Source organism: Sciurus vulgaris, assembly GCF_902686455.1.
Source record: "Sciurus vulgaris genome assembly, chromosome: 1".
In the NCBI taxonomy this organism is placed as follows: Eukaryota; Metazoa; Chordata; class Mammalia; order Rodentia; family Sciuridae; genus Sciurus; species Sciurus vulgaris.
Window position 1 is genome coordinate 6699483 of NC_136461.1, and position 25255 is coordinate 6724737.

At 47.5% G+C, this 25255-nt stretch overlaps 1 protein-coding gene across 1 annotated transcript in view; it reads right to left on the reverse strand.

The window, feature by feature from the left end:
- The window catches only part of LZIC (leucine zipper and CTNNBIP1 domain containing), a 57683-nt gene that overhangs the window by 5854 nt on the left and 26574 nt on the right, over positions 1–25255 (reverse strand). The gene's annotated exons all lie outside the window — the stretch shown is intronic.

A 25255-nucleotide genomic window follows, 5' to 3' on the forward strand; every position in this document is an offset into this window, starting at 1 on the left:
GGTGCTGGGCGGCTGGGCAGGCATGTCACTTCCGGCCAAAGCAGGTCAGCCAGCTCCACACTACACACCTCCTCCCTGGGTTAGTCACCAACACTAGAGTCATCAGGGACCAGAATGAATCACTGTGACAGCTGATGGGCAAGTCTTGCACCTGTATAAGGCGACATCCCACCCACCAGGCAGTACTAGTGGCAAGGCACAGATCCCTGTGCTCCAACTCCTGTGTGCTCAGCACACAGCCACAGCCACCTACGCAAACCTCAGCTAGCAGGGTCACGTGTCACACGCACACACGAAGCACGGTCAAGGCTTATGTGCAAGACTAGCCTGGCCATGCGTCTACTTGTCCCAACACCTCTTCCAGGATGGAGAGCACTGCCTTCTCATGCCACCCACACACCTCATCCTTCAGGTCCGCCTCCCAGCTGACCTGGCACAAGCGCGGCCACCAAGGGCTTCTGGCCTCGGCCCCTGCTCCAAGGCACACAGGCCCAGTGAGCCTCTGTACCCCCAGCACCCAACACTGCTGTGAGAGGTCTGAGGACCAAGGAGAGACTGAGCCGCGCCCTCCCGTCCTCAGTGGCTTCTGCTCAGGCACCTGGGGGGCCGGGGAAGACGTGGTTCCAGAGAAAGTGGTATTTCAAAAGCCTCCCCCTAAAGTCAGGGTCACTCAAAGCCTGAATCTGTTGTGGGTCCCTCCAACGAGTGGATGGCCCTGGATGAAGAGCCATGGCCCATATTGCCACCCCCATCAGACTAGCCCTATGGGAACAGGCCATTTATAGCAATTAATTACTCTTTTATTCCTCCAGATATCAAAGCACTGAAATACCAAGGAACCCTGGGGAACTTTCCACTCAAGTCCCCACACTCCTTCAAAGAGATGAAAAGAGCCTTCCCCTCTCCTGAGGGCTGTAACTGCTCAGCTACCACAGCACTCCTGAATCCTTCCTGTCTGCAGGGCTCAGGCCCTTCTGAGGAGTACGGAACCTGGCATCCACAACTTTAAGGGAAGGGGCCAAAAGGACAGAACTGTGCGGGGTCCTCAGCCAGATGTTCTATTTGTCATTTATAATCATTTTATAATTGTTTCCAGTTTACAGAGAAGGAAACCGAGGCTTTTGAGGTGCCTGAGGTTCCAGAGCAGGTGAGACAGTAAGCATGCTCTAGGGGCTGAGTCCTGCTTCAGTCCTGCTGTTGCTGAGCAGCTGAGCAGCCAAGTCTGGCTACCTATCACCTGGGCACATCATCATCTGTAAAAGAAGATAGCGATCTGGACCAAAGTCTCCCTGGGAGACAGGTGACGAAGACTGGCTGCGTGGGCATGAAGCTTGGGTAGTGGAATGGGGCTCCACACTTGGTTTACTGCTATATTGTTACTGTCTCAAAATTCTTATTTATTTTTGAGCAAGGAGCCCTACCCTGGTTCCCAAAATTATATAGCTGGGCTAGAATGAAAAAGGAGGCCACGGTACCCCCAAATAGCCAAAGGCCTCGCAACCTTAAGTAGATGCTGCCTGGGGACTCAAGGGGATTTAGCAAACCACTAGGTACACACAGTCCCGTGCCAGGCTCAGGGAGTGCAGACATGAAAGCGGGGCTATGCTGTGGAGCCTGCCCGTCAGGGATGGTTGAATGGCTGAGAAAACCGACCACACAGGCAGAGGAAACAGCACAAATGAGACACAATAATGCTACTGAGGAGCTGAGGCAGGATTGCAAGTTCAAGGCCGACCTAAGCAACTTAGGCCCTGGCTCAAAATAAAAAAAAATTAAAAGGGCTGGGGATGAAGCTCAGTGGCAAAGTGCCCCTGGTTCAATCCCCGGTACCACACACACACACAAAGACACAGTAATGTCAGGGTAAGGCAAACACTCCCAGGGCACAAAGTGCACATCACAGACTGTGTGCCCAGCACAGCAAGTGGCAGAGCAGGGGGTGACCAGCTCTGTGAGAACATGGGGGAGGGACTAGCCACCAGGGTTCAAGGGAGAACTTGCTGGAGCTGGTCTTGACAGATGAGCAGGAGTCCTGGTAGAGAGGAAGAGGATGACTCGAGGCATCAAGATGCAACGGGCAACTACTGAGTACCTACTGTATGCCTGGTATTGAGAAGACTCAGGTAGATCCATTTGCGAGACCAACGCTAGTCAAGTGGTACCCAGGGAAATGCATCTCAGACTGTGACAAATGACATGGTGGGAAGTGCAAGATGCTAAGAGCCTGAGCTGCTGGACTGCAGCTACGACTGTGGGGAGGACTCTGCACACACGGCCGCCCAGGTCCATGGCCAAACAACAGGCTAGACGGCCAGGACTAAGAAACCCATGCAGGCTCAGAAGCAGAGCGACGCCAGTGGACTTGTCATTTAGGGAAAGTCGGCCCTACAGTGAGCTGCAAAGGGTCCTGGGGCCTGGATCTCAAGAGGTTGAACAATCAGATTTAGGAAGGGGCAGACTTCCTGGGCAGTACTGGGATGGAGTGAGGGTTTGCGAGAAGAGCCATGTGAGTCAAGGGGAGCCTGATGAGGGGCTTCCCAGCAGGAGGGCACCTTCTATAAACATGTGAACAGTGAGGACAGAGTGGCCTGAGCTGTATCAGCAGGATGCACACGAGGCCAGGTGAGTACAGAGTACAGAGCTTCTCCAGTGACATCAAGCCTGCATCAGGAAGTATCTGAGCAAAGTGGTCTGGGGGCTCGGTGTGATGCCTGACTGTAAGTGAAGGAGAGCAAGGTGAAGGGACCCCCGTGAGAGCTCTCCCAGAGGGGAGAGGGTAGGCTTGCAAGAGGGGACACTGAGGGCAGGGAGGACAGCCGTGTTCCACTGTATACCACGCCCTCCCCGGTGGGGTCCACTGCTCCCAGCCTGTGTCCCCAGCACAGTGCATGATTGCTAATGAGCTCTCGCCTCCAGCCCAGCCAGCGCTGCCGAGGTGGCCAGGGAGTGGTGCTTTGACCCTGACCTCCTCTGGCTGATGTCCCTCTCTCTCCCCAGGCTTCCAGTTCTCAGGCCTCCTCACTTCTCAGTGTCCTCCCAGAACTCAGCACCCACCCAGCACTGCCACTGCCTGCCTCCTCTGTCTGTATTCCTAGGGGCAGGGCAGGGGCACAGTTTACCTGTCCTTGTGACTGCCTGGCTACTCTCCTGCATGGCGGTCACACACTTGAGGTTCACTGTGATTAGCCTGAGCCTGGTCTGTAACGGCTCGCAGCAGTCCAGGCTGAGTAGAGGTCACACCTCAGTTTTGCCTCCTCCAGGTAGGGTCAGCAGACAGTGAGGGAGGGGCTTCTCAAGGTCATAACCTCGAAGAAAAGAAGGGAGGAGGGAAGACTGAAGATGCTGGTGGAAGGGGATCACATCAGAAAGGAAGAGAAGGGCAGGGGCAAAAGAGAGGAAGGCAGGAAGAGGCAGAGGCAGTGTCCAGACAGAAGGGGGAGGACCAGCAAGAGACCTGAGTGGACCCAACAGCAAAGTGCTCATAACTGGGCCTGGAGTCTGCAGATCTCTCTTTCTCTCTCTCTCACATACACACACACCCTATACTGGGGGCCACCTAAGACAAGAATGTCCTCTTCTAAGAACTGCTCCAGGCAAATCTCTCAGTCCATAAATGGCAAGGCATTGATCAGCCTGCCCAGGATCCAAGGAGGGGCCACAGTCACAGGCTTCCTCCAGGTCAATGGTGGCCCCTGGGCAAGGGGGCTTGAGGAGGAAGAAGGCAGCACCGCAGAGCCCACTAGGGAGAGGACGACAGGTCCTACTCACTGCTGCCCATCTGCCACCAGTCTGCAGTCCTCCCCTCCAGCCAGCCATCAGAAACTAAAAGGAAGATGGGCTGCCCAGAGCTCCTCTCTACAGGCAAATCCAGAACCAGGTGTGTGAGCCATGATCCCACATACTTCCTTCCATCTATAGTTGACCAGAAGGTCCAACTACAGCGTCCTTCCAGTTGCGTCAATCAAAACTTCAAGTGGGCTGGGGCTGGTGGTTAAGTGCTGGCCTAGCATGCAAGGAGCCCTGGGGTTGGCTTCTAGCACCAAAAAAAGAAAACCACAAAACAGTACATAAACCAACACACACGTAGGGAGGAATCCGACAAAGCGAGGAGTGAGAGGGCTTTGTGCTGGCCTAGTGCAGGGCTCCACAACCAACCACCAGCCAATGGGAAAGGGGCCCTGGGGTTGGCCGTTTTCTGCATATGAGACACCACCCTGGCCCCGACACTAGCTGTGTAGGCTTTGGGAAAAGTGTTAATCAATTTACTAAGTACCTACTATAGACTTACGGGAATACAAAAGTGGATAAAACTAGTCAAAACTAGTTCCACATACAGCCTAGTGAGAGGGGAGAACAGACAATAAACAAAGAAAAATAAGCAATGAGCAAGTAATAGACATGGAGGCAGGTGACCCAGCTGAGTTGGTGGCGGCGGGCAGGGCAGGTGAAAGGCAGACAAGGAACCCTGTGGTAGGGAAATATGAGGTGGCTGGAGAGAAGCAGCCAAAGCAGGAGCGGGGACGGGGAGTGGATCATCAGGGCCATGGAGGCCTTTGTGAGAACCTGATTTTGGCCTATGTGAACAAGGCAGCCGCTGGGAGCCCAGAATGGCCTGGTCTGACCTGGGCTGGGAAGGCCACAGGGACAGGAATCCAGGCCAACCTAACAGTGTCCCAGGATGCTGAGCAGCAGCAGCAGAGGGTGCACAGCACCTGGGCTGGGGCATATGGCACTGGCAGCCACGCTGTGGGGGTGGGAGTGAGCGCACAGGAGTAACTCCAGTTTACTGAAGGTTGCCATTCTGTCAACCAAGACCGGGAATACCCAAGTGTCCTGGGCGTGGTGGGAGGATGAGGAGCTAGGTTTAGTTGCCTTAGAACTTTCACTCCTCCAAGCCTTCCCTTCCTTATCTCTGTGTGGGGGTGACAACAGCACCTGCCTCAAGGTAGGTTGCGGAAAGTAGATGAGATAACAAAAAAGTACTTGGCACAGTGCCTGGTACACAGCAAGTGCTCAATAAATACCAGTTACTATGACTAATAAAAAGAAGGCTACAGGAGATAGAAACAGTTAAGAATTCAGCCAGATGCAATGGTGTACACCTGTAATCCCAGCAACTCTGGAGGCTTAAGCAGGAGGATCGTGAGTTCAAAGGCAGCCTCAGCAAATTAGGGAGACCCTAAGCAACTTAGCAAAACCTTGTCTCAAAATAGAGTAAAATATAAAAAAAGGCCAGGGATGTGGCTCAGTGGTAAGTGCCCCTGAGTGCTTGCCCAGCACGTGCAAGGCCCTAGGTTCCATCCCAGCACTGTGGGGGGGTATGGAGAATTAAAAGGCTTAAATCCCCTCTTCCCTCCAAGTTCACCATTGGTACCCATCTGGTTCAAAGAACTGAAAGCACACATGCTGCTCTAGTCACAGAGGGATAGCCACATCAGGGTTCTTCAAACTTCAGCCCCATGGGCATTTTATTTTATTTGGTTAGTTATTTGGGGGTACTGGGGATTTAACCCAGGGGCAATTTACCACTGAGCCACATACCCAGGCCTTTTTGTTTTTTATTTTGAGACAGGGCCTCTCTAAGTTGCTTTCGGCCTTGTTAAATTTTAAAATTCCTGAGGCTGGCCTTGAGCTTGCAATCCCTCTGTCTCAGCCTTCTGAGCTGCTAGGATTATAGGCATGCACCACCCTGGCCAGCTCCGTGGACACTTTAGACTGAACTGTTCCTTGTTGCAGAGCTGTCCGGAGCATTGTGGATGGATTAGTAACACCCCTGGGCTCTGCCCACCAGATACCGGGGCACCTTCATCCAGCTGCAACAATCAGAATCTCCTTCTGACATTGCCACAAGTCTCCTGGGAGGCAAAATCACCACCACTAGAGAAGCCTGCTGTAACAAAGCAGCTCACGTGTAAGCCAAAGCAGCTCTGGCTTACCATCCATCATACACTCTTCCAACCACTCAAATAAAGGAACCATTAGTCTTCACCAGAAATGTCCCCTCTAGGTCTCACAGAGGAGCTGAGCACAGAGAAGTGACATGATACCTGTGATCACTCAGCTTGTCCAGACTGAGTAGGACATGAACCCAGGTCATGTGGGCAGGTTTTTAACACTCGGCTCCATTGTTCTCCAGGTAAAAATACACTCAGGTTCAGGGACAGGGTGGCGGGGCTGAGGGCTGACTTGAAGGCCCAGGTGGCACCTGAGGTTCTCCGGCAACATAAAAAAGGGGGACACGAGAGAGAATTTCCACCCTTTCATTCTCAATAATTAAACTACAACAACCTCCCAGACACACTTCTCAGGCCTCAAGAGCAATGGTCTTAATTAACAAGTTCCACACTGCTGCCTCCTCAGAGCAGAGAAGGGCGCAGGTTCTGGAACACTGCTCCATGGGCAAGGCAAGAGCAAAACAGTTCTCCTGATGACAAACCCGCTAAGTTGGGGAGATTGCAGGGCACACTGTTCCTGTGGATGAGTTCGGGATTAGTAATCTGTCCTGAGGCTGCCACCCAAATGCCAATGATCCAAAGCTCCTTCTCACTGCGGGAAGCCAGACGATGTCGCAGAACATGATAATCATCGTTGCTGCACATTTTCTAAGTGCCAGGCATGCAGTCATCACGTTCAGCACACTGCCTTGTTGTAGCCCTTCCAAGCTGCAAGGTAGGAATTATTCCCATTTTAGATGAGGCAACTGAGGTTCAGAGGGTAACTTGTCCAAGGCTGCAGGGCTGATGGGCGGCAAGGCCTGAATCTGAGTTCATGCTTTGCCTCCATTCTCTCAGTTCCTTCTGGATCAGTAGTTGATAGAAGCATTATCCACCTGAACAAATTAAAATGAAAACCCACCCTACAGGAGAAGACAGGCAGGCAAGAAAACAAGTACACCAGCCAGACTTCAACCTGCTGCCAACCACAGGTCAATCAGAAAGTAAGACAAGACAACATGACAACCACACACAGCAGGACCTGGATCCCAGGTTCTCATGGGATCCAGAGTGGTGGAGGGAAGCCTGAGAGCACATTATTGGCCAGTAGGGGAAATGTAGTAGGAAGTATCTGAGATGAGATAACTGAATCAAGGTTACAAGTGTGAACATTACTTGTGGTTACTTGAAAAATATACCGGTTCTTACAAGACACAGGATGAGATATTCAAGGATTAAATGTCTCCATTCTTGCAACTTACTTTCAAATGATCTAGAAAAAAAAGGTGTGTGTGCAGAGACAGAGGCCTCACGTGGGAGCAAACAGAGCAAACGCTAAACTTGGCAAAGGGAGCAATGGGTATGTGGGTGCCCACTGCACTATTACAATTTCTCCTCAGCCTTGAAAGCCAAGTTAATGTTGGGAAAATATCAAGAGGTCACTTGGAAGTGGAAACCACACTAGGTGGCAGAGGGCCTGCCTCTCCTAAGGTCCCTAGCTTGACAGAGCCCTCCCCACAGCCAGGCCTCCTCCTTGGGAGCAGCCGTGTACCCACACCGAGGTGCCCTTCTCTCTGGCCACAGGTCTCCGTCTCTGGCATGGAAGCAATTCTGGAACTGCTGACGTCTACCCTCTGCACACTTCCTCCCTCAGAGCCTCCTGTCTCCTTCCCACCAAAACTGCTCATTCTGTTGCAGCAGCACCCTGAAGAAAGTCCCTGGGTGATGTTCTGGCAACATTTGAATCAAATCCATCTGACCTCAAAGCAGTCCCACAGGAGCCAAGTGTGGTGGCGTATGCCTATAATTCCAGTGACTCGAGAGGCTGAGGCAGGAGGATTGCAAGTCTGAGACCAGATCAGCAATTTGGCAAGCAACTTGACCCGGTTTCAAATAAAAGGTGGGGGCGGGGTAGGGATGGCTGGAGATGTGGCTCAGTGGTTAAGCACCCCTGGGTTCAATCCAGGGTACCAATAAGACCAGAGTGCAGCAGCCATGCCCAGCTGTCCTCACTGCTCCAGGGCCCCAGGGCTGAGCATCCTCCTTTACAAGGGAGCTAAGCAAGCCCTGAAGGACATCAGCAGGTGCTCTAGGCAGGAACCTGCCTAGAAACAGCTTCCCTAGAACAGGAAGTGAGAAGGGCTCTTTCGTTTGGCCCACTGCAGTGGGGGCAGGCAGCCAGTTCTGAACTCACCACCATGGTCCCACCAGAGCTAAGGCTTTTTTTTTTTTTTGGTACCCGGAATTGAACCCAGCGGGGCATTTTACCACTGAGTTACATCCCCAGCCCTTTTTATTTTTTCTTTTGAGTCAGGGTCTCACTAAGTTGCTGAGGACTCTAATTTGCAATTTTGCTATTTCAGCTTAGAGGTTCTTGGGATTATGGATATGTGCTACCACGCCCAGCCAAATGAGCAGATTTTTTTTTTCCCTCCCCCAAACTCAGGGCCTTAAGCATGCCAGGAAAGTACTTAACCACTGAGCTACACCCCCAGGCCTAAATGAGCAGATTTAAGGAACCAAAGGAACCCCTCCCAGCCATGGGATGTCCTAACCTCTGCCAAAGGATTTAAAGGTCTTAAATGTTTTTTTCTTTTCTTCTTAAAAAAAAAAAAAAAAAAAAAAGTTAAAAGTTATATCCCCAGTCCATTTTATTTTTGTTTTTGAGACAATGCCTTACCAAATTGTTTAGGGCCTTGAACTTATTATCCTCTTGCTTCAATCTGGATTTTTTTTTTTTTTTTTTTTTTTATGCCGGGATTAAACCCAAGGGTGCTTAACCACTGAGCCACATTCCTAGCCCTTTTTATTTTTTATTTTGAGACGGGGTCTCTCTAGGTTGCTTAGGGCCTTGCTAAATTGTTGAGGCTAGCTTTAAACCTGTGATCCTCCTGCCTCAGCCTCCTGAGTCGCTGGGATTATAGGAGTGTGTGCCACCATGACCAGTCCATGCCTGTTTTATTTCTGAATCTAGAACTGGATGACACTTCATTTCACAAAACAGAATAAGCATTCTGATGGGCTGAGCAGAGTTGAAGGAAGCAATAACAAGACCAAAAAGCAGATTGGTCATTTCATATTTACTCTCCTTATAAGGCAGGGACAGGAGAGAACAATGGAAAATCAACTGATTGGTTAATAGCAGATTGCTTTATGTTGCCCTTTTTGTATGAAAAGATTAAGGCAGAGAGAACTTCATGATCATGCCATTGAAGCTGGCCTGCTGGGGATCTGGCTGTTATCTCTCTAATCCTGATTTATCAGAAAATCAGATTAACAGTTTAGTTTCAGGGCTGGGATCATGGCTCAGTGGTAGAATGCTTGCCTAGTATGTGTGAGGCACTGGGTTTGACTCTCAGCACTGCATACAAATAAATAAATAAAGGTTCATCAACAACTAATAAAAATTTTAAAAACAGTTTAGTTTCAGTTTGGTTTATCATCAAACTTAGCATGAGTGATTTCATTTGTTCTTCCATTTTTATTTTTAATTTTTTTGTGGTACTAGACTCAACCCAGTACCTCACACCTGCTAAGCTACCAAACTATATCCCCAGACCTTTTTTATATTTTATTTTGTGACAGGGTCTTGCTAAATTGCCTAGGATGGCCTTCAATTTATAATCCCCCGCCTCAGCCTCCAGGTTAGCTAGGATTATAGGTGTATGTCTCTCATCCAGCACTGTTTTTTTATTTTTTAGCCTCGTCTATTAGGGTTTGGTGCATAAGTCTAGCCCAAAGCAATGACCTGCAATTCTTATTTTTACAAAACCCAGGGCCGCATACATGCTAGGCAAACGCTCTATCTCGGAACTGCATCCCCAACCATTTGCGTATTTATTCATTTGGGTACTGGGGGATTGAACTCAGAGGTGCTTTATCAGTGAACCACATCATATCCCTAGTCCTTTTTCTTTTTTCCTTTGAGACAGGGCCTTGCTAAATTGCTTAGGTCCTCACTAAATTACTAAGTCTAGTCTCAAACTTGCAATCCTCCTGACTCAGCATTCCAAATTGCTGGTATTACAGGTGTGTGTCACCAATCCCAATTTATTTACTTATTTTTGTTTCCAGAATGGACTCAAATTCCTAAGCTCACAGCCACCTACCTCAGCCTCCTGAGTACCTGGGACTACAGGTGTGTGCCACTGTGCCTGGCTCCTCCTATAATTTGCACTTGACACCTCAGATCATCCTAAAATACTGAGGAAACGGAGGAGCCTGTAGGTATGTATATACATAACGTTCATATAACTGGACATGTAAAATACCTGTTTAATTCCTAAAAACATTCATCCTAGTGGGCTGGAGATTAGCTTAGAGGTAGAGTGCTCACCTAGCTAGTTTGCTCAAGGTCCTGAGTTTGATTCCCAGTACTGCAAACAAACAAACAAATAAAACATTTATCTGTGTGATTCTGATCCAATAGGTAGGAAAACTTCCCCAGAACTCTTCTCTCTTCTTGTCCTGAATTGGGTGAAATCCGCCTTTTTATACCTAAGGGAGCACCTGTCTGACAGCGCCTCGCAGGTCAGCACAGAACAATGCCAACGGGAAGGAACTGCCGAGCTGAGGAAGTTTCCTGGACTGCACAGAACACTCAGGATCCTAGGTTATGACCCTGGGCTCCACAGCTCTGACCAAGAACAGTAGAGACTTCATCTCACAGTAGGGGAACAGGACAGAAGGAAAGAAAGGCATAGCTGGGCTTCATTTATAAGGCAAGCACTCTACCAACTGAGCTATATCCCTAGCCCCTCTGGGTTTCATTTAAAAAGAGATTCTCTTTTCTTTCCAGGGAACAGCTGGAGCCCTGAATCCTGGCCAAGTCAGAGCCTGAGACCTGAAGTCAGGAACCAGCACGCCTACAGAATCCGGCGACGGATCTTCCTCTAATTCAGTCTAACTCAGGACAGTCAGCCTCTGGCAGGCTCCAGGGGGTGGGTAATGCAGAATCCTGAGCCCTGGTCTATTTATAAGTCAATGTAAGGGCTGAGTCCTCAGCTTGTTTCTGCACAGGTCTCCCAAACCAAACCAACCATCTCCAGGGTTGTGACCCTGGCAGGAAGCTTCCTGACCAAGGGCATCAAAAGACCATCCTGTGAGGTGGACTCCCTTTGGCGGGGGCAGAGGGGGTGACTGGGGATTGAACCCAGGGGCACCTTACCCCTGAGTTACAGCTCCAGTCGTTTTTTTTTTTTTTTTTTTTTTGGGGGGTGGGGGGTACCAGGGATTGCACTCAGGGGTACTCAACCACTAAGCCATGCACCCAGCCCTATTCTGTAGTTTATTTAGAGACAGGGTCTCACTGAGTTGCTTAGCGCCTCACTGTTGCTGAGGCTGGCTTTGAACTCACGATCTTCCTGTCTCTGCCTCTCAAGCTGCTGGGATTATAGGTGTGTACTACTGTGTTGGGTCCGTCTTTTATTTTTCATTTTGAGACAGGGTCTTGCTAAGTTGCCCAGGCTGGCCTTGAATTTACAAATCTGCCTCATGGGATTACAGGTGTGCACCATCTCACCCAGAAAACAAATCCATTGATTTTTAACACTTTGGGTTTTGTTTTTGGCAGTGCTGGGGATCGAACCCAGGTCCTAATGCAAGCTAGGTAAGTGCTCTACTACTGAATTACATCCCCTGCCCTCAAAAGGACCCCTTTTCTCTCTTGTGAGCTATACCATACCAGAAATACTCCCAGTGTGCTGTGGAGCTAAAGTCCCAAAAGAAAAATCTCAGTTGTGCTTCTGGTCAACTTTAGGCTTGAAGGACCAATTCTAGACCCAATAATCCCAGGACAGGAGCCTGGCCAGGAGTTTGGGTCACCTCCATAGAAGGGGACCAGAATGCAAACTTTATCCCGGGAAGCTCCATCAACCCCGCTATTCACAGCTACATCAACTCTTGCAGGGCCACAATTTAAAATTCTAATTAACTTGGGAAATTTAAAAGTTACAGTTTTGGGGGTTCTTTTCTTTCAAAGAGGAAGTACGAAGACCAACACAGGAGGAGACTGTGCCAATCTCTCCATTAGCTGCTCTCAGCCCCATTCACTCTGAGCCACAGACATGCTCAGCCACTCTCACCTCTCACTGTCACAGGTAGGTCTGGGCAGGGCGGGTCCAGCTCTCCCAGGACGCCAGGTCGTCCCAGAACACCCCAGGACAGGCTGGCCAACTCAAGAATCCCCACCCTTTCCAGCTCTTTCTGTTTCCACCCTACCTCCACTGCTTCCTTCTCCTTAATTTTCCTCCCTTAATTGGTTCAACCAGTAAAGCGGCCTGAACAGTTTGCGGCACCGCCTGTGCTTCCCATCTTAAAGGTTGTGCTTTCAAATCAACTGGGTAGCCTACAGGTTGAGAGCTCAGTCCCTTAGTCATACCCCATGCCCCTAAGTGTCCAGATCTGGGGATGGCTGTCCTCAGACTCAGTTCGGAGCCCCAGAGGTGGCTTCCTGGGTGGAACTCAATGAAGCCAAACTGAAGAAAATAAGTTGTAAGGTGTAAGGCCAAGCCCCTTTCCAATAAGTTCTGACTATACAGGAATGTGCTAATCTGCATAAAAATGCACATGTGTCTGTTTATGTTGCAAACATACCCAAGTGTGCTACACACGGCAAGGTTTGTCACCCCACACAGTATATGTGCCACACTGATGGTGTGCCTGTAACTGCCCCTGCTCCACTACACAGGCAGCTCTGTGGCTACTCCAAACAAAACATAATCCAAGGAAGGAGGAAGCCTCTCCCTAGGGGTTACTGGGGGCTCAGTTTCCTTCCTCCCCAAGTATTTAACAAGCTGATAATCAAAATACAAAATGTTTTGAACAAAGACACCTTCAGAATCACCCATGTGTTTATTCCATTAACTTGCTGGGGAAATGGTATCAAGAGGAACATTTCTAGCCAGGCACAGTGGTGCATGCCTGTAATCCTAGTGACTCTGGAGATTCAGGCAGGAGGATCACAAGTTCAAGGACAGCCTGGGCAATTCAGCAAACCTGTCTCAAAATAAAAATTAAAAAGGGCTGGGGATGCAGCAGAGGTAAAGCAACTTCTGTTCAATCCCCAGTACTGGGGGAAAACAATTGAGGAAAAATCTTAATGGGTCACAAAGCATCATTCAGTCTGAGGTCATGGAGAGTGGAGGCTACAGTGAGGTGCAGAAGACCAATAGCACTCATTCCAAAAGAGATGAGGAGAGAGCATTTGATACAGCAGGAACGTACCCACATCTCCCAGGAGGGTTTGCTCAAGGTCAGGACCACCATGGGAAAGTTCAGAAGAGTGGACTTAGGAATGGGCCATGGGGGTTGGCATCAGGGCTCCAAGAAACTGCTCCACTGCCAATGGGTACAGGCATAAGCATCCAGAACTGGACACACCCTGGTAATCTAGCTCAGGAGCCAAACCCTCAACACCCATTTGTAATGACATCCCTCATTTCCAAAGCCACCAAACCACAGAAGGAGCTGAAGCTCCTGGCAAAGCTGGCCCATGAAGAGCTCCCCTGCCAAAAAGACTCCTGGGTTGAGACCAGAATTCGCACAAGACTGTCACATTTCACAAAATGAAAGCCATAAGCCTGTATTCCCAGAAGGCAAGGAGGAACTGCCCTCTTGCAAAACTCAGCTGAGTAAAGAGCTTACACCAAGGTTCACTGAGAGATGTTTACTGCCCTTTCCATAACTCTGATGGTATTTCTGAGATGCAAGACTTTGTTTAGGTCCCAGAGAACAAAGCTTCCTGGCAAATATACTTGGGACACACAATGCAATGTGAAGAACAGACAAACAAAAAAACCTGGCATGAGCACACAGGTGACAGCACACTAGTCCTTGCCTTCTTCTAGAAAGGTCATTTAAATTACTTTTGTTATAAAAACTTCCCTAATCCAAAATAAGATAACACAACGAAAGATATTCCTAAGAGAAAGGAAAACAGATGACTACTGCAAAAGGTGGAAGAAACTGAAATCCAGGCCAATCGCCAGGAGAGCCAGGTGAAAGGCAAAGGGCCTGAGTCAAAGTAAACACCAGATGGAGCAAAGTTGTGTTTTCTGTTTTTCCTTTTCCTTGTCTTTTTATTTTGAAAATTTCCAAAGCCTTAAGAAAACTAAAAGAAGCCAGACACACTAGTGCATGCATGTAATCCCAGCTACTCAGGAGGCCGAGGTAGGAGGCTGTCAAAGTTTGAAGCCAGCCTTGGCAACATAGCAAGGCCCTAAGCAATACAGTAAGACCCTGCTTCAAAATAAAAAATAAAAGGGCTGGTGATGTGGCTCAGTGGTATAGCAACCCTGGGTTCAATCCCTAGTACCACCAAAAAAGAAAAAAGAAAAGAAAGAAAAGCCCAGAGAGTAGTACAATGTACATCCAAATACCTGGCCTCCAGAGTCACTGATAACATGTTGCTATATTTGTCTGATGCCTCTCTGGGGTGGGCGTAAGTGGGTGTATCTGTCTTTCTTTCTCTCCCTCTTTCTCCCCCAGTGCCTCCCTCCCTCCCTCCCTTCCTTCTTTAATGGTGCTAGGGGTTCAACCCAAGCCTTGCACTTGCTAAGGAAATGCTCTTCCATTGAGTTACACTCCCAATCCCTCTTTTTTCCAGAACCATTTGAAGGTAAGTCACAGACATCACAGATATCATGACACTTCACTAAACAGCCTCTTTCAGGATCTCCTAATGCCACTCTCCTAGATACCCACAATCCACAATGCCATTCATTCTCACCCCAAGGAATTCATTTTTAAATTTTATTTATTTATTTATTTACTTATTTACTTACTTACTTATTTATTTATTTATTTGTTTGTTTGTTTGTTTGTTTGTTTGTTTATAAATACTGGGGATAAGTACTGGGGATTGAAGCCAGGGGCACCCTACTACTAACCTATATTCCCAGTCCTTTTTATTTTGAGATAGGGTCTCTCCAAGTTGCTGAATCTGGCCTCAAACTTGGGATCCTCCTGCTTCAGCCTCTCAAATCACTGGGATTACAGACATACACCACCATGCCAAGCTACCCCAAGGTATAGAATAGTGACCTGGTACCATGGCTTCTATACATACCATATCCAAACTTTCCCAATCCTCCCTCTTCAATTTAGCCTTAACTGTTTTTTTTCTCTTCTTCTTTTCTTCCTTTTTTTTTTGGGAGGGTGGTGCTAGAGATTGAATGTAGGGGTGCTTAACACTGAGATACGTTCTCAGCCCTTTTTATTTATTATTGTGAGACAGGGTCTTGCTAAGTTGCTCAGGGCCTTGCTAAATTGCTGAGGCTGGCGCTGAACTTGGCAATCCTCCTGCCTCAGCCTCCTGAGTCACCAGGATTACAGGCATGCACCACCGTGCCCAGTTCCTTTACTGGTTTTTAGTGGAGCACCCAATGAAGGATCTCGACTGCACTGAGTTCCGATGCTCTTTAATCTCCCTGGTCTGGAATCATTTGTCATCTTTTCTTTGTTTATCACCACATTAACATTTTTGAGAGTTCAGGACCACTGACTTTAGGATTTCCCATAATCTAGATTTGTACAATTGTTACTTAGAATTAATTTAAAACATGTTAGCAAGAAACTATTGTAGCTGACATCATCAGTGTTCCCCTGGAAGTGCATAAGGCCAGCTTGCCCCAATTCTGGGGATGCTTGAGTTTGACATCTTGGTTTTGGATCAGAGTTTTAAACTTATAAAGTGTGAATATGTGTTAAGAAAATACAGGAAAAGTGGGAGAAAATTGTATGAATTTAAACCTATAAGTCATAAAAGATTTACAAAATCTAGTTACATAAAAATAAAAACTCTGGGGGCCAGGGACACAGCTCAGTGGTACAGAATTTGCCTAGCATGCATGCATGAAGTCCTGAGTTCAAGTCCCAGCACTGCAAAAATATGTGCAGCTTAGTGGTACAGACCATGGGATTCCAGCAGCAGGAAACATGTGGGTTGGATTCTTGGGCTATACACGGGCCCTGGGTTTGATCCCCAGCATGATAAAAACAAATAAACAAACAAAAAACATGGAAGACCTTTAAGAGTGGTCACGGGGAAAGGAGCTATGTGGCTATGAATTCAGGGTGTGAGGAAGTTTTAGTTTTTACCATGTAACCCTCTCAATTCTGCACTATTAACTACTCAAAAAGAATGACCCTTTCTTTAAAGGAAGTGGAATGGGGTCAGAAGATCAGAATAAAAGAACAGTTCCTGTGTGGTTCCGGCGGGCCAGGGCCATGTCTGATGTAGAGAATTGTCTCCACCTTCACCACTTATGGGCTTGAGATTGGTGATGAAGAGCAAGTAACCTCCATCCAAAGCAGAGGAAGGCAGAGGGGTGCCCATGATCTCTCTGGCGGCGGCAGCACCACCACCCCAGGAGGGAGGAGGAGACGGGGATTCAGCCGTTTCCAGTTGACTGGCTTCTCTTTGCCAGGCACATGCTCCAGAAGGCTGCTCCAGGCAGGAGGCTGCCTGAGGGCCTAGAGGGACACCTTACAGAAGGTTTGTTAGAACCCCACCATGCCCTCGGAAGAGTCAGAGGCACCCTACCTTCCTGCAACCCCAGCAACTGGCCAGAGGAAGGCCATGTGCTGCAGGGCTGTGCAAAGCGCCAGTGGTACTGACAGGGAAACAGGAGCCTCTTCCCCAGGTTTCGGAAGGCCAGGAGGGAACACAAGATCAGGAACCAGCTCCCCAGGCCTAGCCAGAGTTGACCTTGACCTTGGCAGTTACCACCTTTTGCTCCCTTCTTCATAAATAAAAGAGGATCACTAAGGGGTTCAGAACTACCACTTTACCATCTTAAAGTTCCTAAATTAACCAATAGCATTCACAGCGTTAGGTATGTAAATCAGTCCCGCCATACACACACGCAAAAGAAATGGGAAAATACAAGTATAAAATCATGAAAATGTCCTCTACCTGAAGAAACCTAGAGGGCCCCAAACAGATCTAATTTTACAATCCTGGAGCAGAAGAATGTTCTGGGAGGGTGACTAGCCCATCTCCTTGGAAACTGGTCCATGATTTACCCGGTAAATTAGTCAGGACATGGGTGGGGCCCACGTCTTGAACAATGTTTGATCCACAGGGACCCTGATCTCTGCAGGAAGCCCACTGGCAGAATCCAGGGTTGCTGAATGACAGGCAGTAACTTCATTCGCCCTGGGCTTGTTATTCAGATCAGGGACACAGACCATGGGATTCCAGCAGCAGGAAACATGTGGGTTGGATTCTTGGGCTATACACGGGCCTGAAAAAAAGCTTAATTGGAGCTGGTCTCAAAGCCTCCCACCCGGCTCTCCACGTGGGAGAGGAGATGGAAGTGGGTCACATTCGCCTCGCTGCAACGGCACCACTGCGGGCTCCAGCCACACTGAGTGACCTGGTCTCACTGTGCCTGCCATTTCCTCCTGATCAGATGCTGCATGATTCTGCCCTGGATGCCAGACTGGGGGTAGCTGACTGGCACAGGCACAGTGCCCACCAGCGATAACATCACCCAGGGATATGTCATGCCACCTTGGCACCTTCCTCTCCCTCTAAACATGGCTAGCTGCCTCTGCCAGCCCTTTGCCCTCTTCACACCAGTGCTGGCTGGGGGAAGAGGAACACTGCGTGCTTCACATGAGCTGTGGGGCCTCCCTGACCTTGGTCTTCCAAGAGACCTGGAGGCCTGCCTCCAGGCAGGCATGGGGAACAAGAAGCCCACCTCTGCCTTGCTTTGCATACACTGACCCAAAAGAGGGGCTTGAGACAGAGGTCTACATGCATCCATCCCTTCAGGAACTCTGGGCACACCAGAGAGCCCTGCAGTCCACTTGCCGCCATAGGCCTGTTTCCTGAAGTTGGCAGGGAAATAACTATCTGGAAGGAAGGACTTTCTGGAGAGACAGGTCAGATGACTGGTACGTACAAAAGGCACCAAGTTGGTGGCAGAATTCCAAAACCCAATACCCCAAGCAAAACCTCTGGGGAGAGACCTTCCATGTAATCCCACCTCAAGTAACAGAGGTTAGGGCTGTAAGCGGAAGCAGAGTTCTTACTAACCAGGGCTGCTCAGGTGTTCTTGTGGCTAAAGATGCCCATACCAGGTGCGGCTGTGGTCACCTGTGATATAATCTATAAATCTTCCCCTGCTCTTCAGGGAAGCCAGTGTAGCCCACCACCTTAATGCTCACCTAGAGCAGGTAACCACTGGGGCTGAGGTGTATATCTGAAAACTCTATCTGATTCTTTTCCTGAGAGGTCAAGACACTCTCACCAGCACATTCTTTCTTCATTCACGTGACCCTCCTAGATAATAAGCCTCTTGGTCCTAGACTACAAACCATGAATGGAGAACTATTTTTACCCACCTGCCATAGTATTCCCAGTACCTACAACAGTGCCCAGGCCACCACAGAATATAATAAAACCTCACTAAATTAATTAATATTTCTCTCTCTCTCTCTCTCACTCTCTTTTGACAGTGCTTTGGATGAAACCAAGGCCTTGTGCAAGCTAGGTAAGCACTCCATCACTGATACATACAACCAGCTCTGAATCAATGAGTCATTCTTGGTGGGGTGGGGGGGCAAGGAGAACAAAAGGAAGACAACTACCTCTTCTTGGCATCTCCATTCCTGGCTTACATGATGGGGAACCAATCCGCCAGCCCTTATGCAGCCTGCTCCCATAGTGCTCAAAGCCCTGTTGATGTGCAGCACAGACACCTGCTTGCACAGAACAACAGTACCATGAAAATGGAGACATATTCATGATGCTTGATCTTTCAGAAACTTCGGAAGGGAGAAAACAATGTTTGGGTCCAGCTATGCCCACCTCAGAAGGATGCCCGTCTCTCTGGGGACTGCAGTCTTTTCCTTTTTAACAAGCTTCATGGAGGACCAGGGCACAATAGGTCTCTAACAACTGAGTATAGCAGCAGTTGGTGCCTAGTTCTTTTTCATAAAAGAAGTTCAAAAGCACTTTGGCTCGAACATCACAATGCCCCTGGGAACTATGAAGGTACGAGTATCATTATCCCCATTTACAGTCAGAGAAAGTGAGGCAAAGGGAGGTTAATTAGCTTGCCCAAGGTCAAACAAGACAGGGGAGGGGCCTAGGATTCAAACTCTTTGCAGTAGTGAGTGAGTTCACCCTGGTTACCCTAAGCATGTCACCTGCACTGGGCTTAAGGGAGATTTTTTTTTTTTTTTTCTCTCTCTGTAATTTCTTTTGAGAAACAATATATGACCCGGTGCTCAGAGCTTTGCTTGGAAGACATGGCTGCCAAGATTGTTCCTGATGAGCTGAACCTCAAACAAGTTTCTTAACCTTTCTAGGCCACAGTTTCTGAATATGTAAAATGGTAACAACTGCACATATCTCAGAAACTGCAGTGAGATTAAATGAGACAATGTACTTAAAATGCCCTTACCACTCATTTTCTCATTTTCTAAATGAGCTCTTATCATTCTCATAATAAGAAAACCAGTTACATGAGGAAAAGACAGTACCCACTGTTTAGTTTTTATGAGATCACAGATGACATGTGACTAGCAGGCATTTCAACTCTGCCAATGAAATGCCCCAGGACCCTGAATATGACTTGTAACACAAAAGTTCTACTTAATTTTTAGTAACTCCTGCTGGCCTCTCTTGGCAGAGCAGTTATCATGGACAATAACTGACAGTGGCATGCCTGTGGGAGGATCCGAAAAGCTGGCCACTGCACCAGGCAAGAGGCCAACTTGGGTTCCTGGAGAACTGAGCCTCTGGGTCTGAAAGTCCCTTTCTGAATGTGCTGCTGAGTTTTCAATTCTACCAGCCCAGACCAAAGAAAGTCAGTGCCTTCTAGATACCACATGTTTTTATCTAGTGATCAACAGGAGGTACTCAGGTGACAGTGTAGACTGACTCTTTACAGGGGCCTGGTGGAACTTGGTGGGAGGTTAGAAGAGAAGGTGGCAAGGAAAGCTGTCAGTTCTATCTTGATAGTCCAGAAACTGATATCTGTGAGCAAGCACAACCATGAGGCACATCTGAACAACAAAACTCCAAGGATGTCAAAGAGTCACTGCAAGGGTAAGGGGCTTAGGCTAGGGGTAGAGCTCAGTAGAGCTTAGTAGGGGTAGAGCATTGCCCAGCATATGTGAGGGTTAGGTTCCATCCCCAGCGCTGCCAAAAAAAAAAAAAAAAAAAAAAAAAAAAAAAAGATAAGGGGTAACACACAGAACAGAGAACACAGAACATTCCACTGGAGATGACAAGGTGCTAAGGGCTGGCCACACATTCATTGTACTCAAAAAACTCTCTGTTGCCAGCTGTGGTGGCCCACACCTGTAATCTCAGCTACTTGGGAAGCTGAGATAGGAGGATCACAAGTTCAAAGCCAGCCTGGGCAACTCAGACCCTTGTCTTAAAGTAAAAAATAAAAAGGGCTGAGGATATAGCCCAATGATAGAGCGCCCCTTGGACCAATCTCCAGTACTGAAAAAGAAAGAAAAGAAATATTTGTGAATGACTTACTCAGGGAAAAAAGAACACTTGATGGAATGTGCAGTCCCTTGGTCAACCAAGCTGAGGGTTCATAGGTCATCTAAGTACCTGGGTTAGAGAAATGAGGACCCCGATGGGAAAATTCAACACTGCTAGTCCGCTGGCCCACAAAGGCCTTCCCAGGACAAGGTCATGCCACTCCAACTGTTCTTCCTCGTGTCCTGCTTTCTGCTAGTATGAATTCAAATATTCTCTCAGAGCCCCAGGAAAAGTTCCCATGCAGCAACTTCCCACTCTTCAGAGTTCAAGAGTAAAATCCAAACTCTAACACGGTCACAGACCTGTGCCCTACTGACTCCTTGCTTACCATACTCCAGCCCACTGGGATTTTTTGCTCTTGTTCTCTCTGCCCACAAAACTAGCTGTCCCTTGGGACCATCATCCAGCTCTCCATTTAAAAGTTACCTCAGAACTAGCTAAAGTTATGGCTGAGGCAGGAAGATCACAAGTTTGAAGCCAGCCTGGGAGATTTAGCAAGGCCCTCTCTCAGAAACTAATTTTAGTGTTGTATGAAAGGAGAGAAGGTTAGCACTCTCCTCCACGAGGATGGAGAGGCCCTTGGGCCTGACAACATGCATTCGGTTATGGTGTTGCCACTTAGGCAGCTAACTGTCAGTTTTCCAACAGATGATTGGTTAAAGAAGATATTGTATACTGACACAATGAAGTTTTTACTTGGCCATAAAGAATGAAATTATGGCATGTGCTGGGAAATGGATGGAACTGGAGAACGTCCTGCTAAGAGAAATAAGCAGACTCAGAAAGTCAAGGGTCATATGCAGAAGGTAGAGCAAAATAAGAAAGAAAAAATAAAAAAAGAGGGGAGTGAATCTCATGAAAACAGAAGGGAGAGCAATGACGTAGAGGAAGGGGATAGAAGAGGAAGAGGGATGAGAAAAGGGAGGAACCATGGAATAAAACTGACCAAGTTATGCAATGCACAATCATGAATATACCACAATGGATTTCACCTTTGTGTACATCTACAAAGCACCAATTTAAAAAAAAAAATCAATAAATAGAAGACCAGTAGAGTAAAGTAAGAAAAACAGGGGGAGGAGGGGAGGGACAGAAAGTACTAGGGATTGAAATGGAGCAAATAATATTCCACACACATATGATATCAGAATGAACCCCAATATTATGCATAACTACACAGCACTAATAAAAACATTTTTTAAAAATAATAATTTTTAGAAAGGGGGGCCACGCACAGTGGTGCAGGTCTGCAATCCCAGTGACTGCGCCCAGCCCTGTATTCTTTTGTTCGCTTGTTATTCATTTATGACTCTCTTACACCAGAAGACATACTTCAGGGCTGGGTGGGTAGCAAAGTAGTAAAGGGCATGCTTAGCACGCAGGAGGCCCTGGTTCCACCCCTAATGACACACACACAAAAAGAAGATAAACTTCACTGAGCCACCAATCTTAGCTATTTTATTCCTGGCTATATCCCTAGCACCTACAATAGCACAGTCAGTGTTTAATATGCCAATCAATTTAAAGATAAAATCATATCTAATACTAGCTGGGAACATTGGCACACACCTATAATCCCTGCAATTTGGGAGGCTGAGGCAGGAAGATTGCAAATTCAAGGCCACCTGAGCAATTCAGAGAGGTCCTGTCTCGAAAAATCTTAAAAAGGACCACTGCTCAGTGGTAGAGCACACCTGGGTTTAAGCCCCAGTACCACAGAAAGAAAAAAATACTTCAACAAAGCCCATACTAAGTGCTAGATGCTGCTCTGAGCATCTAAGAGGTATTACTTAATTTAATCCCCCCAACAACTCTATCAGGGAGGTGCTAGTATTTTATAGATGGGAAAATTCAGACCTGGAGAGGTTAAATTATTTGCTGAAGATCACACAGCTCATGACGGATGAATCAAGATCCAAACCCAGATAGTCCCAGCACAAAGTTCGTGCTCTAATTAGGAGCTACACTTCATATTTGCTGAGTGTCGAATAACTACTTGGTCAGCACGCTTGGCAGCTGTTCCCTGCAGGCAGGGCTAGAGAGAGAGCAGCCCTGTCATGGAAGGGTTGCCCATACAGTGAGCATGGTGAAGGACAGGTTGCTGGGCTTCCACCATGTTGTAACCAGAGAGGACTCTGCAAGGAAGCACAATTTGATGAAATGACAAGGACAGGGTCAGAATTCTTGGGTACTAGTTTTAGGTGCTATGAGACACCCAGGCCAGTCAGCTGACATCTGAGGAGTTTACACTTTGTATAGGGCACCAATCTAGACACTGTGAGGGATGCAAGATGAATCAAATGGAGATCCTGACCACAGAGAGCTTGAAGTCACATGTAAACACATGGAGCTGAAATAAGGGGAGAAAGAGACAGGCACCATAAGGAAATGTACAAACTGCCATGGGACTTCAAAGGATTACTTAGCGCTTGGGGGCCATCACTACCCAACCATAAGAGGAGGCCAGCTTACATAACCTACAAGTCTCTCTCATTCTGACAGTATGGTTCAGGAGCAGCATGGAGATCCAGTTTTTTTCTGGTTAACAGCTCAAGTTCATGGTCACTCAGGTATCCTCCAACCTACTGTGAGAACAATCCAAGTTTCTTTCTTTTTTTTTTTTTGCAATGCTGGGTATTGAACCCAATGCCTCATGCATGGGTGCACATGCTCTACTACTGAGCTACATCCTTAGCCTCTCCAATTTCTTTGTGCAACATCTTACAACAGAATCAGGGCCATAATACTCCCATTTGAATACAGCCTGATGCAGGAACAAGCCACAGTCCCCTCACCTGTTTTTGTTTTTATGGTACCAGGGATTGAACCCAGGGGTGTTTAACTATTGAGACCATCTCTAGTTCTTTTTATTTGTTATTTTGAGATAGGGCCTTGCTAAGTTGCTAAGGGCCTCAATAAGTAGCTGAGGTTGGCCTCAAACTTGCAATCCTCCTACCTTAGCCTTCTGAGTTGCTGTGACCACAGGCATGTACCACATTACCTGGCTCTAACTGGTTTTTAAACCCACAAGCCCTCTTGTATCAGAAGGGCAGCTGCTCTGTGAGCATGCTATTATAGCATGGAGACTGCTGAGTTGAACTACCAGGCCCACCAGACTCTAAGCTCAAGGATAGTCATTTTACCTTATTTGTGTCCAATTCCTAGAATCTAACTGACTCATAAAACTTAATAAGTTTTGCTGAACTAAACTTGAACATGGCCAGGTCTAGCAATTCTCTGCCAGACACAGAACTTTCAACTAGTGTTCCCCTAACTTCTGCTTTCCAGTTCTCAGCCCTTCCCATGGAGACATACTGCCACCACCCCAATTCCTCAAGCCACCATCATCTCTTGCTGGCCAGCTGCAATAGTCAGCCAACTGATACTCCTGCCTCCACTGCTTCTCACAATCCTGAACAAAGTTTTTCTTTTTGAATTTATTAATTTTATTTATTTATTTACAGTACTGGGGATTGAATCCAGGGCCACACACATGCTAAGCAAGTACTCTACCACATTCTCAGACCCAGAACATTGTTTTAAAACTTATATCAGATTTTTTTCCCATATATATTTTATTGGTTTATCACAGTCATTACATCAGATCTTAATACCTCTTCTCAAAATATCCAATGGCTTCTAACTGTACTTGCAATAAAATCCAAGTTCTTTACTACCAACTACAAAAATCTTTTTTTCTTTTTTGTCCTGTAACCTACAGATTCTTTTCTGGTCCTGGGGACAGCACACAGGGGCACTCTACCACTGAACCACACCACCATCCCTTTTCTTTCTTCTTTTGAGAAGGTCTAAGTTGTCTAGGCAGGCTTTGAATCTGTGATCCTCCTACCTCAGCCTCTTTGGATACAGGTGTTACAAGAAGGCTCAGAACTTAATGTTCTGGCCCCTACCCATCTTCATAGCATTTACCACTACTGAAATGATCTTGTCCAATTATTTGTTTACTCAATTACTATCTGTCCCTCCTTAGAATGTCATTTCCAAGACAGTAGGGGCTGTGTCTGTCTTCACGGTTGAAGCTCTGGTGGAACTATGCCTGGCACACAGTAAATGCTCACTACTGGATCAATGAATCTACATCCCACAGAAGCATCTTATATTTACAAAGGACCACTAACTTAACCAGAAGCTATGAATGACCCAATGGCAACTGACAGCTGGTTCCTTTATTCATGATTCAAAGTCCTGTTTTAAATCCAAGGAAGCATTGGCATCCCTGGACACTTTTAATGACACAAGAGATCAGTTATCACTTAGAGTCTAGAGCCAGGAACTAGAGCCCAGTGGTTGTAGCAGGGAGTTAAGAGCCAAGATACTAGGGTAAAGAACCTCAAGACAAACTCTAACTTGCCTCCAGGTCCCTTACCGACACAACTTGTGCCTAAGTTTACCTAGTGGGAGGCCAGGCACATTTCTTTAAGATCTGTGACAGGAGACAAAATCATTACAGATACAGCATAGTTAGAAAGAGCCTCAGATAGAAGGTGCTGCAAGCCACACGTCCCATTATTCATAAAGCTCTTGATTTGTGGCCAGTAGGGAGCCCTCTGGGCCTTCCCATGAGCTAATCTGACAGCAGGTACTGCCCAGACAAGTTCACCACACAACAGAATGGTGGACTATAGGGCCTAAGGATGTTGGATGTCCAGAGCTCAGGGTCTTGGTTGCCAGGTTCATGAAAAAGAAAAGCGACTGGGGTGGAGGTGATGAAAAGGTGAGAAGTGTAGTTTGGGGTTCCAAGTGGTTAATTTTACAGATTCACGTATACAAGTCCTCCACGCAGGTG